The sequence below is a fragment of the Bubalus bubalis genome, chromosome 14, assembly GCF_019923935.1.
Source record: "Bubalus bubalis isolate 160015118507 breed Murrah chromosome 14, NDDB_SH_1, whole genome shotgun sequence".
NCBI lineage: Eukaryota > Metazoa > Chordata > Mammalia > Artiodactyla > Bovidae > Bubalus > Bubalus bubalis.
The window spans coordinates 5590183-5606935 of NC_059170.1; positions in this window are offsets into that span (position 1 = coordinate 5590183).

Below are 16753 nucleotides of genomic sequence, written 5' to 3' on the forward strand. Positions count from 1 at the left end.
AGAAAGGAGTCAAGGATGATGTCAAGTTTTTGGCACTTGAACTGGGTGGAGAAAAGATCTATCTATCTGGCTCAAATTCTCTGCCAAAAGGATTTAAGCTCTCTCAACGCTTGTTGTCCAAGCTCACTGAGAGAATGGGCTCATGATCAGCCAACGTTTGCTGTCCTTCCTGTGGGTGTGGTGCTGGGCTATCATTTCCTCGATTCCTTACATTTCTTTCAGGCAGGTATTATCATCAAAGCACAGAGACAGCAAGCTACTTGCCTAAAGTCACACAGCTAGCAAATACTGAGCTGGGATTCAGGTCAGTTCAGTTCAGTTCATTTCAGTCACTCAGTCGTGTCCAGCTCTTTGTGGCCCCATGGGCTGCAGCACGCCAGGCTTCCCTGTCCGTCACCAACTCCCGGAGCCTGCTCAACCTCATGTCCATTGAGCTGGGGATCTCTCTGAGTCACATTCATTAGCCAAGACTTCAAGGCTGTCACTTTTCTTCTAGCCCCAGAAAACCCCACCTGGCTGGATTTGGGCTCCCCAGGGCTGGAGGTAGGTTTCTTTGCATTAGGCTGCAGGCTGTGGGCCAGTCACGATGAACATAGGGCCCTGAACTCATCGAGAGCTGCCCAGTTTTTTGTTTTTTTTCTGTAACATCTTATGGAAAAACCTGGACGAACTTTCTGGCCAACCCAGTAGTCACCGTGCCACCCACTGCTCTTGACAGGGCCAGATCCAGGCTTCGTGCCAGTCACGGACCTACTGCCAACTGGGAGGCTGGAGAACACCCATTCTCAGGACTGTGGGCCAATCCCAGGTCCTTCTCACCGATTCCTGGGCATGAATCTAAAATCCCTGGTCACTGCCCTCAGGAAGGTAAATAAAGCGTTTCAGCACGTAGTTCTGGTCTCCTGTGCCATGCCAGCAGAGCGAGGGCAGGCTCCGGGGTCAGGCATTCCTGGCTCTCCACCCCAACTCAGGACCTGTTGGTTTTACAACCCTGAGACCCGTCCAACACCCTCAGAGCTGCAAGGTCCTATCTTAGTTTTGGACAGAGCCCCTCTTTGGAAGGCTGTTGTAAGATCGGAGAGAAAACTCTTGCCTTGGTTCTCTGTGCCCTCTTACCCCTAATCTTCCTTTTTCTTGGCTATTTAGGTCTCAGCTCAAATGTCACCTCTTCCGGGAGGCCCTCCCTGACCAGTCTAAAGCAGGGGTCAGCAAACTTTTTTGGGTAAAGAACCAGACAGTAAATGTTTTAAGCTTTGTGGGCATTCTGCTTTGTGGAAACAACTAAACCCTGCCATCGCAGCGGGAAAGCAGCCGTCTCCAGTTTAAATAGGCATGGCCGTGTTCCAGCAAAACTCTATAGATACTGAAATTTAAATTTCTTGTGACTTTCACATGTCGTGAACTGTTCTTACTATTTTTTCTCAACCATTTAAAAATATAGAAAGCAGGCTTCTCTGGTAGCTCAGAGGTAAAGAATCTGCCTGCCAATGCAGGAGACACGGGTTCAATCCCTGATCTGGGACCATCCCACATACCCCAGAGCAACGGAGCCTGCACATGGCAACTACTAAGCCCTCATCTAGAACCCGGGAGCCACAACTCCTGGGCCCCTGTGCTGTAACTCCTGCAGTCTGAATACTCTAGAGCCTGTGCTCCTCAGCAAGAGAAGCCGCCGCAGCAAGTCTGGGAACTGCAACTAGAGAGGAATCCCTGCCCGCCACAACTAGAGAGGAGTCCACGCAGCAAGGAAGACCCAGCACCGCCAAATTAACTGATTAAATTATTAAAAAGTATCTTTTAAAAATATAGAAACCATTCTTAAGTCACAGGCCATATAAAAACAGCTGGCAGTCTGGAATCTGGCCTGCTGTGGGCTGCCAACCCCGGTCTAGTTTTGTGGGTTTTTTTCAAGCCATGCATCATGGCATGTGGGATCCTAGTTCCGCTACCAAGGATCGAACCTCTGCCCACCCCATTGGAGGTACAGAGTCTTAACCATTGGACTGCAAGGGAAGTCCCACCCTGGTCTAGTCTTAAACGTGTTTCTGAGACACTGATAGCCATCAGATATTTTCCTCCCTTCTTCCCTCCCTCCCTTCTTTCCTTTCTTCCTGAGTTTATCTGTGTGTTTGTGTGTGTACTCCATGGACCATCTTTTTTTTTTTTAATTAATAAATTAATTTTAATTGGAGGCTAATTACTCTACATTATTGTGGTGGTTTTTGCCATACATTGACATGAATCAGCCATGGTTGCACATGTGTCTCCCCATTCCGAACCTCCCTCCCACCTCCCTCCCCATCCCATCCCTCTGAGTTGTCCCAGAGCACCGGCTTTGGGGGTCCTGTTTCATGCATCAAACTTGAACTGGTCATCTATTTTACATATGGTAATATACACGTTTCAATGCTGTTCTGTCAAATCATCCCACCCTCGCCTTCTCCCACAGAGTCCAAAAGTCTGTTCTTTATATCTGTGTCTCTTTTGCTGTCTCACATATAGGGTCATCATGACCATCGTTCTAAATTCCATATATATGTGTCAATATACTGTATCGGTGTTTTTCTTTCTGGCTTACTTCACTCTGTATAATAGGCTCCAGTATCATCCACTTCATTAGAACTGACTCAAATGCGTTCTTTTTAACAGCTGAGTAATATTCCATTGTATAAATGTACCACAACGTTCTCATCCATTCGTCCACTGATGGACTTCTTGGTTGCTTCCACATCCTAGGTATTGTAAACAGCGCTGCGATGAACTTTGGGGTACACTTTCAATTCTGGTTTCCTTGGTGTGTATGCCCAGCAGTGGGATTGCTGGGTCGTATGGCAGTTCTATTTCCAGTTTTGTAAGGAATCTCCACACTGTTCTCCATAGTGGCTGTACTAATTTGCACTCCCGCCAACAGTGTAAGAGGGCTCCCTTTTCCCCACACCCTCTCGGGCATTTATTGTTTGTAGTCTCTCCTGTCTTTCTTCTGACCTCTAGCTCTCCTAACATTTCTTGAACACCTACTCTGTACCAGGCATTATTCCCAGTGCATTATGCTCAGTGATTTATTTAATCCACTCAATAACCCCATGAGGTACTCATTCACCCAATTTCACACATGTGGAAACTTGGAGTTTTATTCATCACTCTGTTCCCAGAGTTTAGAAAATGCTGAAGCTGTCAACAAAACTGAGGTACCAAGGAAAAGTGTTTTTTGTTTTTTTTTTTGTCAAAAGAAAGGAAATCAAAGTGATTACCACCAAATGGTTATCAGTTGAGTTTCAGTCAGAGAAGCAGAACAAATAGGAAATATTCATTAAGGGATTTAGTGTAAGGAATTTTCTGCAAACAGCACAGATTTATTATAACTTTGTAGTTAGAAGTGTCATGGGGGGATTTCCCTGGCTGTCCCATAGTCTGTGCTTCCAACTCAGGGGGTGCAGATTCCATCCCAGGTCAGGGAATTAAGATCTTTCATGCCGTGAGATGCAGCCAAAAAACAAACAAAAAAACACCCCACAATGCCATGGTCATCACTTCATCTCTGACTCTGACTCTCCTGCCTTCTCTCCTTTTGTGTTTACATTGAGTCCACCCAGATACTCTGGAAGGATCTCCCTATCTCCAGGTCAACAGATTTAACCACCTTAATTGCCCCTTGTCATGGGACATAACACATTTACAGGGGCCAGGAATTAGAACGTGGACATCTTTGGGAGGTATTATTCTGCCTACCATGCCATGGAAAATTAAGTTCTGTGTTGGCTTTCCCTGTAATTATTTTTTCTTTTACTATTTGGTATTATTTCACATTCATTTGCACACTGGGGAGAGCTGTGGATAATTTCCTAAAGCCTGCTGACATCAGTGTTTTAATCCGGCCCTGGCCACTTAGCATTTAGTAGGCACTAGAGTTTGGCACCCCACTCCAGCACTCTTGCCTGGAAAATCCCATGGATGGAGGAGCCTGGTGGGCTGCAGTCCATGAGGTCGCGAAGAGTCGGACACGACTGAGGGACTTCACTTTCACTTTTCACTTTCATGCATTGGAGAAGGAAATGGCAACCCACTCCAGTGTTCTTGCCTGGAGAATCCCAGGGGCAGGAGAGCCTGGTGGGCTGATGTCTATGGGGTCACACAGAGTCGGACATGACTCAAGTGACTTAGCAGTAGCAGTAGCAGAGTTACCAGCACAAATGAAAAAATTGAGCTTGTAGAATTCAGTAAAGTCAGGTGCAACAGGTATGCTTACGATGTGATGAAAATGTACAGATTCCAGTTCTACAATGGACCACTGGATCTTGGGCTGGAGCCTGGGAATCTGAATTTCTTCTTGGCTCTCCCCAGCTCTTCTCAGACTCTACTGGTGCCTGCTCATAACATCTTGGGGAGTCCATCTGCAGCCTAATGGCTTCCTCTCAGCACAACACAAGCCAGCTGTGCTGGGCAGCTGATGCTCCCAGAACAGCCCTTGGCCAGTGAATGGAAAGAGCTGGAGGATGAACACCCTCAGTCCTTTACCCCTTGGGTAAGACAAGTCTGAGGTTATATTCTAGTGTCTCAGAATCCTCCAGTGGGATTAAGCTGCCCACAGCGGTGACCCACTAGAACACACACAGGCACCCAGAGCCAGCCCACCTTCATATCGTGGGTTCTGCCTCCTCAGATTCAACCAACTGCAGGTCAAAAATATTTGAAAAGAAACATTCCAGAAAGTTGCAAAAGCAAAACTTGGATTTGTTGTGCACTGGAAAGTGTTTACATAGCATTTATTTAATATACTGTGTGGTATTAAAGTAATCCAGAGATGATTTAAAGCACGCCGAAGATGTCCTTGGTTATGTGCAGATGCTACATTATTTTATACAAGGGACTTGAGCATCTGTGGATTTTGGTATTCGTGAGGATCCTAGAGCCAGTCCCCCTAAGGATACCAAGGGAGACTCTGTGTGTGTGTGTGTTTACGTATTTATCCTTGGATGATATAAATGTCCAGGAGTTTACTTTGTTTTGAAAACCTGCTTTGAGGGTATCTCATGAGTTTTGACCCGTGATTCTCTCTTTGTGGTTTCTTCTTTGAGACAAGACTTACTCAAGGAGGCATTTTAGAATTTTGTCCTTATTGAGTAACTTTTGTTATTCATTTCTAATTTTATTATACCCAGTAGTATATACTAAACATGGTCTGCTTTTATGGCTTCACAGAGATTTAGTTCATTGCCTAGTTCATGAATAACTTTTGTGAAGTACAGAGAGAAACAATAAAATTTATTTTTTGCTTTCAGAGTAAAAATATTGATGTGTCTATAGTAACTCATATTATTTAAACTCTATATACATTTAATTAGGTTTTTAGATCTAAGAAGCTTTTCAATGCATACGAAATGAAAGAATACCTTTGATAAACAGTAACTTTCTGTATAATAGACAATGCCCCAAATACCTTTCTTCCTAGTTTAATAAAAATTATATACTTTAAAAATGCAACTTATAAATGGGACTCTGAACATGTATACAATCATAATTGAAGTGTCCTTGATATACAGTATTGTGTTAGTTTCAGGTATACAGCAAAGTGATTCAGTTATACGTATTTTTTCAGATTATTCTCCATTATAGGAGAATTAGTTATTAGAAGATGATGCTGTGAAAGTGCTGCACTCAATATGCCAGCAAATTTGGAAAACTCAGCAGTGGCCACAGGACTGGAAAAGGTTAGTTTTCATTCCAATCCCAAAGAAAGGCAATGCCAAAGAATGCCCAAACTACTGCACAGTTGCACCCATCTCACACTCTAGTAAAGTAATGTTCAAAACTCTCCAAGTCAGGCTTCAACAGTATGTGAACCGAGAACCTCCAGATATTCAAGCTGGATTTAGAAAAGGCAGAGGAATCAGAGATCAAATTGCCAACATCCATTGGATCATAGAAAAAGCATGAGAATTCCAGAAAAACATCTATTTCTGCTTTATTGACTACACCAAAGCCTTTGACTGTGTGGATCACAGCAAATTGTGGGAAATTCTAAAAGAGATGGGAATACCAGACCACCTTACCTGCCTCCTGAGAAATCTGTATGCAGGTCAAGAAGCAACAGAACTGGACATGGAATAACAGACTGGTTCCAAATTGGGAAAGAAGTACATCAAGGCTGTATATTGTCACCCTGCTTATTTAACTTATATGCAGAGTACATCATGCGAAATGCCGGGCTGGATGAAGCACAAGCTGGAATCAAGATTGCCGGGAGAAATATCAATAACCTCAGATATGCAGATGACACCACCCTTATGGCAGAAAGTGAAGAACTAAAGAGCCTCTTGATGAAAGTGAAAGAGGAGAGTGAAAAAGTTGGTTTAAAACTGAACATTCAGAAAACGAAGATCATGGCATCTGGTCCCATCACGTCATGGCAAATAGATGGGAAAACAGTGGAAACAGTGTCAGACTATTTTGGGGGGCTCCAAAATCACTGCAGATGGTGACTGCAGCAATGAAATTAAAAGACACTTACTCCTTGGAAGAAGAGTTATGACCAACCTAGACAGCATATTAAAAATCAGAGATATTACTTTGTCAACAAAGGTCTGTCTAGTCAAAGCAATGGTTTTTCCAGTAACCATGTATGGATGTGAGAGTTGGACTATAAAGAAAGCTGAGCACTGAAGAATTGATGCTTTTCAACTGTGGTGTTGGAGAAGATTCTTGAGAGTCCCTTGGACTTCAAGATCAAACCAGTCCATCCTAAAGGAAATCAGTCCTAAATATTCATTGGAAGGACTGATGTTGAAGCTGAAGCTCCAATACTTTGGCTACCTGATGCGAAGAACTGACTCACTGGAAAATACCCTGATGTTGGGAAAGATTGAAGACAGGCGAAGGGGACGACAGAGAATGAGATGGTTGGATGGCATCACCGACTCAATGGACATGAGTTTGAGCAAGCTCCAGGACTTGGTGATGGACTGGGAAGCCTGGTGTGCTGCAGTCCATAGGGTTGCAAAGCGTCAGATACGACTGAGCGACTGAACTGAATTGATAGGTAATTATAAGATATTCAATATAGTTCCCTGTGCATGAATGGTAAGTCACTTCAGTTGTGTCTGACTCTTTGTGACACTATGGACTGTAGCCCGCCAGCCTCCTCTGGTTCTTGGGATACTGGAGTGGGTTGCCGTGCCCTTCTCCAGGGTATCTTCCCAATCCAGGGATCAAACCCAGGTCTCCTGAATTGGCAGGCAGATTCTTTACCATTAGTGCCACCTGGGACCCTTTCCTGTGCTATAGAGTAAATCCTTGTTGCTTATCTATTTTATATACAGTGGTGTGTATCTGTTTATGCCATACTCCTAATTTATCCCTCCCTCCTTCCCCCATCAGTAAACACAGATTTGTTTTCTGTGTCTGTGAAGTTTACAACCATGTTGATTTCAGAGTCCTAAAATTAAGACTGTTGATGTTCTCCCTATAGACTTTAAAAAACGTATATGTATTTTTTTTAATTGAACTGTAATTGACAGACAAGATACCTATACTGAGTTATTTATCTTCCCAATCTTAGTTCTCTAAGATATCTCCTGAGCAAACTAAGACATCCCCTTTCAGAATTTCTTACGATAATCATACTTTGTAACAACTGCTGGGGATGATCCTGTTTTAAAAAAAAATCCCTGTGCTTACCATGTGGCGGGCCCCACTCCTGGCATGGGGAACAGAGAGATGAGTCAGGCTTGGATCTCTAAGGAAGGAAGAAGTGGGATTTCAGCAGGTGTTCAGAGTATCATCTGGACGTTAACCCACTGAGACTTGGGGAAAGAAGGCCAGCTAAGTGCAGACTTCTACTTTTTTTTTTGGCTGAACCAGGTCTTTCTTAGTTGCTGCATGCAGGATGTTTTGGCATGTGAGATCTTCAGTTGCAGCATGCAGGATCTAGTCTCCTGACCAGGGATGGAACTTGGGCCCCTGCACTGGGAACTTGGAGTCTTAGCCCCTGCACCACCAGGGAAGTTGCTGGACTCCTACTTTTGCTATACCCCTTGACTCCTCTAGGTTGACAATGAAGTGTTTTTGGTTTTTTTGTTTTGTTTTGTTTTTTTAACCCTTAAGGACCGGAGGACAGGAGAGGAGACAAGAGTGAGAACATTTTGGAGAAGAGAAAGCACATAGATTAATCAGCAGAACTGAGAAGACCCAGTCATCAGGCAGCACTGGGCAAGGTCAAGGCCAACCTGATTTACCCCCAGAAATTCCTCCCAAAGGGTCAGGAGTTGGTGGCACCAGGTAACTCTGAAAGTAAAATTGAATGGGCAGGGGAGTGGGCCTCAGAGTAGAGGCTGGGAAATAAAAGAAATTGCCTAGAAGTCTGTTTAAGAAGCAGTCCAATTTGCAGATCCTCCCAGCCCCTACCCAACTCTAGGCGACTGGGCACCAGCCTCAACAAAAGGCTGGCGGTTTCTTCTTTGGAGGTAGTAAAACAGAGAGTCTGGGGGTGGGAACCCCAGCACATTTTAGGGCAGAGGTACTGTATTGAAAGCAGGAGGATTAAGTGAAATCTTGTGTCTTAATTTCCTGGGAGGGCTGTAACAAATTACCATGAACTGTATGGCTTCAAACAATAGAAGTATATCCTGTTACAGTTCTGGAGGCCAAAAGGCTGAAATCAAAGTGCTGGCAGGGCCATCCTCTTCCAGAGGCTCTGGGAGAGAGTCCAGCCCTCGTCTCTCCCAGCTTTTGGTGTCTATCAGCATTCCTTGGCTTGTGGCTCTGTCTCTTTCTGCTCCATCTTCACTCTGTCTTCTCCTCCAAGCTCATCTCCATCTGCCTGTCTCTTAGAAGGACATTTGTGATGGTACATAGGGCCCACCTGTACATGCCAGAACTAACTCCTCGTCTCAAGAGCCTTAACTTGGCACTTCCCTGGTGGTCCAGTGGTTAAGACTTCATCTTCCAAACTGGGGGTACCAGTTTGATCGCTGGTCAGGGCCGGTGACTCAGCAGTAAAGAATCTGCTTGCAACAAAGGAGACATGGATAGACCCAGGAAAGATCCCTGGGTCCGGGAGATCCCCTGGAGGAGGAAATGGCAATCTACAGCAATTTTCTTGCCTGGAAAATTCCATAGACAGAGGAGCCTGGCAAGCTGTAGTCTATAGGATCACAAAGAGTCAGACTCTACTGAGCACAAGGCACAAGGTTGCAATACTAGCTGACGGATGCTATAGTGTAAAAAACCGAAAACACAGGGAGCGAAGAGCCCACACACCTCGAGGCCAATAAATAAAACATAAAACAGAAGTAATATTGTAACAAATTCAGTAAATACTTTAAAAATGGTCCACATTAAAATATATATATATGGTCTATTTTTTTTTTTTTAAAGTCTTAATCATAGTTGCAAAGACCCTTTTTCACAATGAGGTAACATTCACAGGAATTTAACGTGGAATCTTTGGGAGGAGTCTTTGGGGCCTGCATGCTGAGATACTCTTCCCGGTCCTTCACTACATCTGCAGGGCTGGCCCCATGGCTCACATCAGGGGCCGGGCAAATCATATGCAGCTGTCTTCCCCAGGCCATTCCACTCCAGGTAGGAGACTGGAAGAGTCTTCTCCAAAACAATCTGGCTAGACTCAGGAATCACCTAAATACATTTTTACTTATTTGCTTTTATTGGATCGTAGCTGCTTTACAATATCATGTTAGTTTCTATCATTACATAAATATGTTTTAACATCAGGAGAATCCCAACAAATGGCCCAGTTCAATGTCAACAGCCCACTTCCCAACATGTACTATGATCAGCTTCTTGGTCCCCTACTCTTAAATATGATCAGAAAATCAAGAAATATCAGACACCTGAGAACACCCTCTTAAATGAAAAATTGAGACCGTAGCAAATAGAGAAAAGTAACTAGAGGAAATAGAGACAATACAGGAAAGGGAAAAAAAAAACCTAACAAAAATTGAAAAACAACTTTTCAGAGAGTTACCCTGAAGCAAGAAAAAGATGCCGTTAAAAGTGGGAATATTTTGAGGGCTTCTTGGAATTGAAAAGCAGAGATATTAAAAAATTAACAACAGGAACAGAAGATAAATGTGAGAGTTTGTCTCAGAAAGAAGAACAAAAAGACAAAGATAGAAAATAGGAGAAAAATGAGAAGTTGTTTAGGGGTCCAGTCTAAAAAAATTCCACATCTGAAACATAGTCATTTTTATCAAGAAAGAGAAACAGAGAGAGGAATCATCAATAAAATAATTCACAAAAATTCTCCAGAATGAAAGGACATGTGTTTCCAAACTGAAAATGTTTACTGAGTGCCCAGCGCACTGAATAAAAATAGATCCACAGCAAGGAACATCAGTGTGAAATTTCAAAATACCAAGAACAGACTTGCAAAGAGAAAGGGAAATGGGTCACGTTTAAAGTAACAAAAGCAGAATAATTTTGGACTTCTCCTCAAAAATGCAGACATAAGAAGGCAGTGGATTGATGCCTTCAAAAATCTGAGTGAAAATGACTTTCAACCTAGAATTCTCTACCCAGCCAAACAATCATCAAGGGAGCAGAAAGAACAAAACCATTTTCAGTTATGGGAAGTTGAAAATTTTCTACTTCCCACACGCCCTTTCTCAGGGCTGTGCTACACCAAAGAGGGTGTGTGTGCTTGCATAGGTGTGTGTGTGTGGTCAGACGAGGAAGAACGAGACACAGAACCCAGGAAACAAACCCGGCACGTGGGAGAAACAGATGGATCTCCCAGATGATGAAGGGACACCTTAGCATGACAGCTGTACACCAGAGAGGGCAACTGGCCCCGACTCGCAGGTCTGGAGGCTCCAGGGAGACTTCTTTACAAAGGTGAACACATCGAGTGTCTGATGTATTGGAAGGAGCTGGGAGGATGCTTGGCCCATTGGCAAAGAACCTGGAGTTGAACGGATAACAAATACTGAGAAAATGAGGTCAGCTTGGGGTGGGGGTGGAGAACAAGATGATAACCAACCTAAAAAAAAAAAAACCAAACACTGTGGGGAAAAGCTAAAGGACATCACAGTTTACCATGGTGTTCAATGATGAATGGTATTTACATAGTCACAGTTATGTAAATAGTAACCATTGGTCCCACCGAATTACCATACCCCTATCCTGAGAGGATGGGGGAGTGGGAAGGGGGTAACCGTATGGGCCAACTTTAGAGAAGGAAGGAGAACACAGCCCTCATATCCAAGAGTGGGAAAGCAGATTATTTTTTTAAAAAATATTTCTTTCTTTCTTTGACTGCACTAGGTCTTAGATGTGGCATATGGCATCTAGTTCCCTGACCAGGGATTGAACCCAGGCCCTGTGCATTGAGAGCTCAGAGTCTTAGCCAGTGGATTATATACTACAAGGGAAGTTTCAAGCAGATTACTCTGAAAACCGCCAAGTTTAGAAGCGGCAATCAGTAGAAGCAAGTTATTTAGACAGATGAAATTGAATATTTAAAAATTTAACTAAAAGTGGTCAGAGTCATTGCCTTTGGGGAGAGGAAAATGGGAGGGAGAAATGAAGTGAGGACTTCTGTCTTTTAGGGAATTTGATACTTCCGTTCAGGTGCGTGTATAACCGTGATCACATAAAGTCTGAAAATAAAAAAAGATAGGCGCATTATACACTCCAGTGCTGTTTTGATAATGATTGTTTCTTCATTGTGTACCTTGGGTATGCCCCCCATCTTCCTAACTTATTATTGTTTTAATAATTTTTGTCTGCAAATGATACATGGCATGAAATGAGAAAAAAAGAAAGGAGGCTTTTTTTAAAAGGAGAAAGGGAAAAAAGATCTGCTTCGGGGCAGCCTGGAAACCAGTGTTTCCGTCTGTAGCCAGGTCTCAAAGCAGAAACAGTGAAAAGGATACAAAGGTGAGCAGGAGGCGGGTCGGGGAGGAAGCATTGTCAGAGCTTGATGACTCATAGAATGGGGAGGCGAGGCAGCGTCATGGACAGAAATATCAAATAACCATGGCCTTGACTTCCTGTTTTTAAATAAATATGACAAGCTAGCATGTTTCTAGTTTATGAAAGATGACTGGCAGTTACTAAATGTTCCTAGTCACAGCGCAGTGTCAAAGGGCTTTGCTTACAGTTAATGCTTCTGCTTTTACTCACCTGTTATTTACTTTATGTGGCAGTCCAAGTGGTCCTTTTTTTAAAAGCTTTTTTTTTTTTTAATTTATTTGGCTGTGCCAGGTCTTAGTTTCGGCCTAAGAATCTTCAGTTGCCGCGTCCAAACTCTTAGTTTCGGCATGTGGGATCTAGTTCCCTGACCAGGAAATCAAACCTGGGTCCTCTGTATTGGGAGCATGGAGTCGTAGCTGCTGGACCACCAGGGAAGTCTCCTGAGTGGTCCTTTTTAAGCATTTGTCTGATCACGTTTCTCTTTTGCTCAAAACCATCCCTGGCTCCCCATTGTACTGTGAGCTAAACCCAAAGTCTTCTTAGTTATCTACCGTGCCCAGTTTGGTCTAGTTTCTGCCCCTGCCTGCAGAGGTCTCTGATGTCTTGTGTCCTTTCCTCTGCACCCCAACTCTATGGACTTCAGTTCATTGAATGTGCCAAGCTCATTCCCCCAAACTCAGGACCTTTGCACTTGCTGAGCCTTCGTCTATTAATACCTTCTTGTTAATATTTATATAGAGCCTCCTAGTCATAATTCAGATTTCATCACAAATGTCACTTTGGGGACTTCCCTGGCAATCCAGTAGTTAACACTCCACATTTCCAAGGCAGGAGGCTGGGATTCAGTCCCTGTTCCGAAAACTAAGATGCCGTGTGACGTGGCCAAAATAAAAACAAATGTCACTTCCTCAGAGGGGCCTTCAGGAACCACTTTGCCCACTTGCCCCAATCAGCTACTATCTCCTGCATATTTTGCTTTCTTATCTTTCAATGAGCATATCACCATGTGAAAGTATCCTCTTTTTCTCTTTTCAAAATGTTTTTAAAATAGTGTTACGATGTAATTCATATAACATAAACTCTAGCATTCAAAAGCATACAGTTCAATGGCTTTTAATATATTTATTATGTTGTACTACCATCACCACGGCCTGATTCCTAATTGTTTCCATCACCCCACAAGGAACCCTGTACCTGTTAGCAGTCATTCTTTCCTCCCCCTATCCCCTAGCAGTAGAAACTAATCTACTTGCTGTCTCTATGGATTAACTATCCTGAATGTTTCATACAAGTAGAATCATATATGTGTCATTTTTGTGTCTGGCTTCTTTCACTTAACATGATATTGTTTCTTTTAAAAATTTGCTTCCTTATTATCTATCATCTCCTTTAGATTCTCAGAAGCTTTGGTACCTAGAATAGTGCCAGTATAAGTCATTACATGTGGATTAAGCACCTATTATGTGTTAGGCACACAGTAGCACAAAAAATTCTCTCCAAGAAAACTCTCTTTAATCTTTCTTTTTTCCTGAGTAGTCTTTAAGCCTCCCCTCATACATCCCCAAGGAGTGTGATGGGTCAAGGCTCAGTGGGCTGGTTTGGGGAAGTCTTCCCCTTTTTTTATAAGAAATATTTTGTTTATGTATTCATTTATTTGGCTGTGCCAGGTCTTAGTTGCAGCACGTGGGATCTTTGATTTTTTTGTTGTTGTTGCAACATGCGAAGTCTTTAGTTGCGGTATATAGGATCTAGTTCCCCAGCGAGGGATTGTACCGTGGCCCCCTGCATTGAGAGTGTGGAGTCTTAACTACTGGACCACAAGGGAAGTCCCAAGTCTCTGCTTTCTTGATCCACCAGACATGATCCAGCTCCCTCCAGAAAGAGACACCTCACATCAGCATGGGGGCCCCAACCAGCACTGCAACAAAAAACAGGTCACGACAAAGCACCTGCTTCTAAGGGGTTTCCGTGTCCCTTTGATTCTTATTCAAGAAAAATCTATGGGACAGTTAAGCTCAGATCAGATCAGATCAGTCGCTCAGTCGTGTCCGACTCTTTGCGACCCCATGAATCGCAGCACGCCAGGCCTCCCTGTCCATCACCAACTCCCAGAGTTCACTCAGACTCACGTCCATCGAGTCAGTGATGCCATCCAGCCATCTCATCCTCTGTCGTCCCCTTCTCCTCCTGCCCCCAATCCCTCCCAGCATCAGAGTCTTTTCCAATGAGTCAACTCTTCGCATGAGGTGGCCAAAGTACTGGAGTTTCAGCTTTAGTATCATTCCTTCCAAAGAAATCCCAGGGCTGATCTCCTTCAGAATGGACTGGTTGGATCTCCTTGCAGTCCAAGGGACTCTCAAGAGTCTTCTCCAACACCACAGTTCAAAAGCATCAATTCTTCGGCGCTCAGCCTTCTTCACAGTCCAACTCTCACATCCATACATGACCACAGGAAAAACCATAGCCTTGACTAGACGAACCTTTGTTGGCAAAGTAATGTCTCTGCTTTTGAATATGCTATCTAGGTTGGTCATAACTTTCCTTCCCAGGATTAAGCGTCTTTTAATTTCATGGCTGCAGTCACCATCTGCAGTGATTTTGGAGCCCAGAAAAATAAAGTCTGACACTGTTTCCACTGTTTCCCCATCTATTTCCCATGAAGTGATGGGACCGGATGCCATGATCTTCGTTTTCTGAATGTTGAGCTTTAAGCCAACTTTTTCACTCTCCTCTTTCACTTTCATCAAGAGGCTTTTGAGTTCCTCTTCACTTTCTGCCATAAGGGTGGTATCATCTGCATATCTGAGGTTATGGATATTTCTCCCGGCAATCTTGATTCCAGCTTGTGCTTCTTCCAGTCCAGCGTTTCTCATGATGTACTCTGCATATAAGTTAAATAAACAGGGTGACAATATACAGCCTTGACGAACTCCTTTTCCTATTTGGAACCAGTCTGTTGTTCCATGTCCAGTTCTAAACTGTTGCTTCCTGACCTACATACAAATTTCTCAAGAGGCAGAGCAGGTGGTCTGGTATGCCCATCTCTTTCAGAATTTTCCACAGTTTATTGTGATCCACACAGTCAAAGGCTTTGGCATAGTCAAGAAAGCAGAAATAGATGTTTTTCTGGAACTCTCTTGCTTTTTTCATGATCCAGCGGATGTTGGCAATTTGATCGCTGGTTCCTCTGCCTTTTCTAAAACCAGCTTGAACATCAGGAAGCTCACGGTTCACATATTGCTGAAGGCTGGCTTGGAGAATTTTGAGCATTACTTTACTAGCGTATGAGATGAGTGCAATTGTGCGGTAGTTTGAGCATTCTTTGGCATTGCCTTTCTTTGGGATTGGAATGAACACTGACCTTTTCCAGTCCTGTGGCCACTACTGTTAAGCTAGCCACATTAAATAACAGTTTGAAGAGACCATGGGGCAAGGAATATAGGAGACATCTGGCTGCAGAGAGAATAGCCTCCGCAACCAATAAGCAAGGAAATTAGGACCTCATTCCTACAGCCAAAGAACTGAATTCTGCCAACAACCTAAATGAGCCCGGACGTGGAGTCTTCCCAGAGCCTCCAGATACGGACACAGACAGGCTGCTGCCTAGACTTCACTTTTGGGACCTGAGCGTGGAACACGGTAGAGCCTGCTTGGACTTAGCACCTAAGAACTCTGAGCTGGATGTAATTTAAAAGACAACAACAACAAAAAATTCACTTTGCTGCTTGTGGTTCCTGCCTAAATGTAGGCTTGCTTTGAGGATCTCAGGGCTGATTGGCTCATTTGGGCTGGAGGGTAGACCCAGAGGCTACTTAGAATAGGAGTTAAGAAACTAGATGCTGGAGCCAAATTTCCAGGGTCTAGACCCCAGCACTGCCACTTATTACTTCTATCATCTTGTGCAAGTTACCCTCCCTGTGCCTCAGTTTCCCTCAGTATACTGTATTATACTGTATATTTTTAGACTAGAGTATTATTTTTAGATGAAATGAACTGATATTCATGAAGTCTTAGAACCATGCCAAGTATATGTTTCTTAAATAAAACTATCACACACACCCACACACACACCCCCACACACACACCCCAGATGCTATATGCGTACCTAATGGGGCAGCTAGTTGCACGTAATGCTCTCTGCTGCTTGTTGGTTCTCCTGGGTTTGAAATACTGGTTGTGGTGACATCCAACCACAAGCTTTTTTGGTTTTGTTTTTAACCTCATTTAAAGACCAAAAGGGAAATTCGTCTGTGTTTCCTGGTAGGAGAAAGGTAGAAACATCCCAATTATCCATTAATAGAAGAGTAAATGCAGACGCTTTCAATGATGACTCACAGCTATGGATATTAAGTTAGGAAAGGGCCTGTGTTCTGCCTTGGTTAAGATCATGGGCCTTGAAGCCAGACTATCTGTGTCTGAATCTCAGCCTGACTATCTATAGCTGTGTGACTTTGGCTAACCCACTCAACCTCTCTAGGTCTCAGTTTCCCCATTTGTAAGGTTGTTGCTGTTCAGCTGCTAAGTTGCGTCCAACTCTTTGGAATCCCATGGCCTGAAGCTCGCCAGGCCGCCCTGCCCCTCACTGTCTCCCAGAGTTAGTGCTTACGTAAGTGCTTGTCATCATCATAATAGTCCGTATCACACAGAACCACTGTGAGGATAAAATGAAGTCAAACCCAGAAAGCAACCAGCACGAGCACCATAAGTGCTCAAAAAGCCTTCGTTGTTACTGCTTAATAAAAAAATAAAAGTAGCGCAAATGAGCTTTAGGGTTCAAACATATTTCTATGCAGTGAAAAAAATCTAGGAGATACTTTATAAA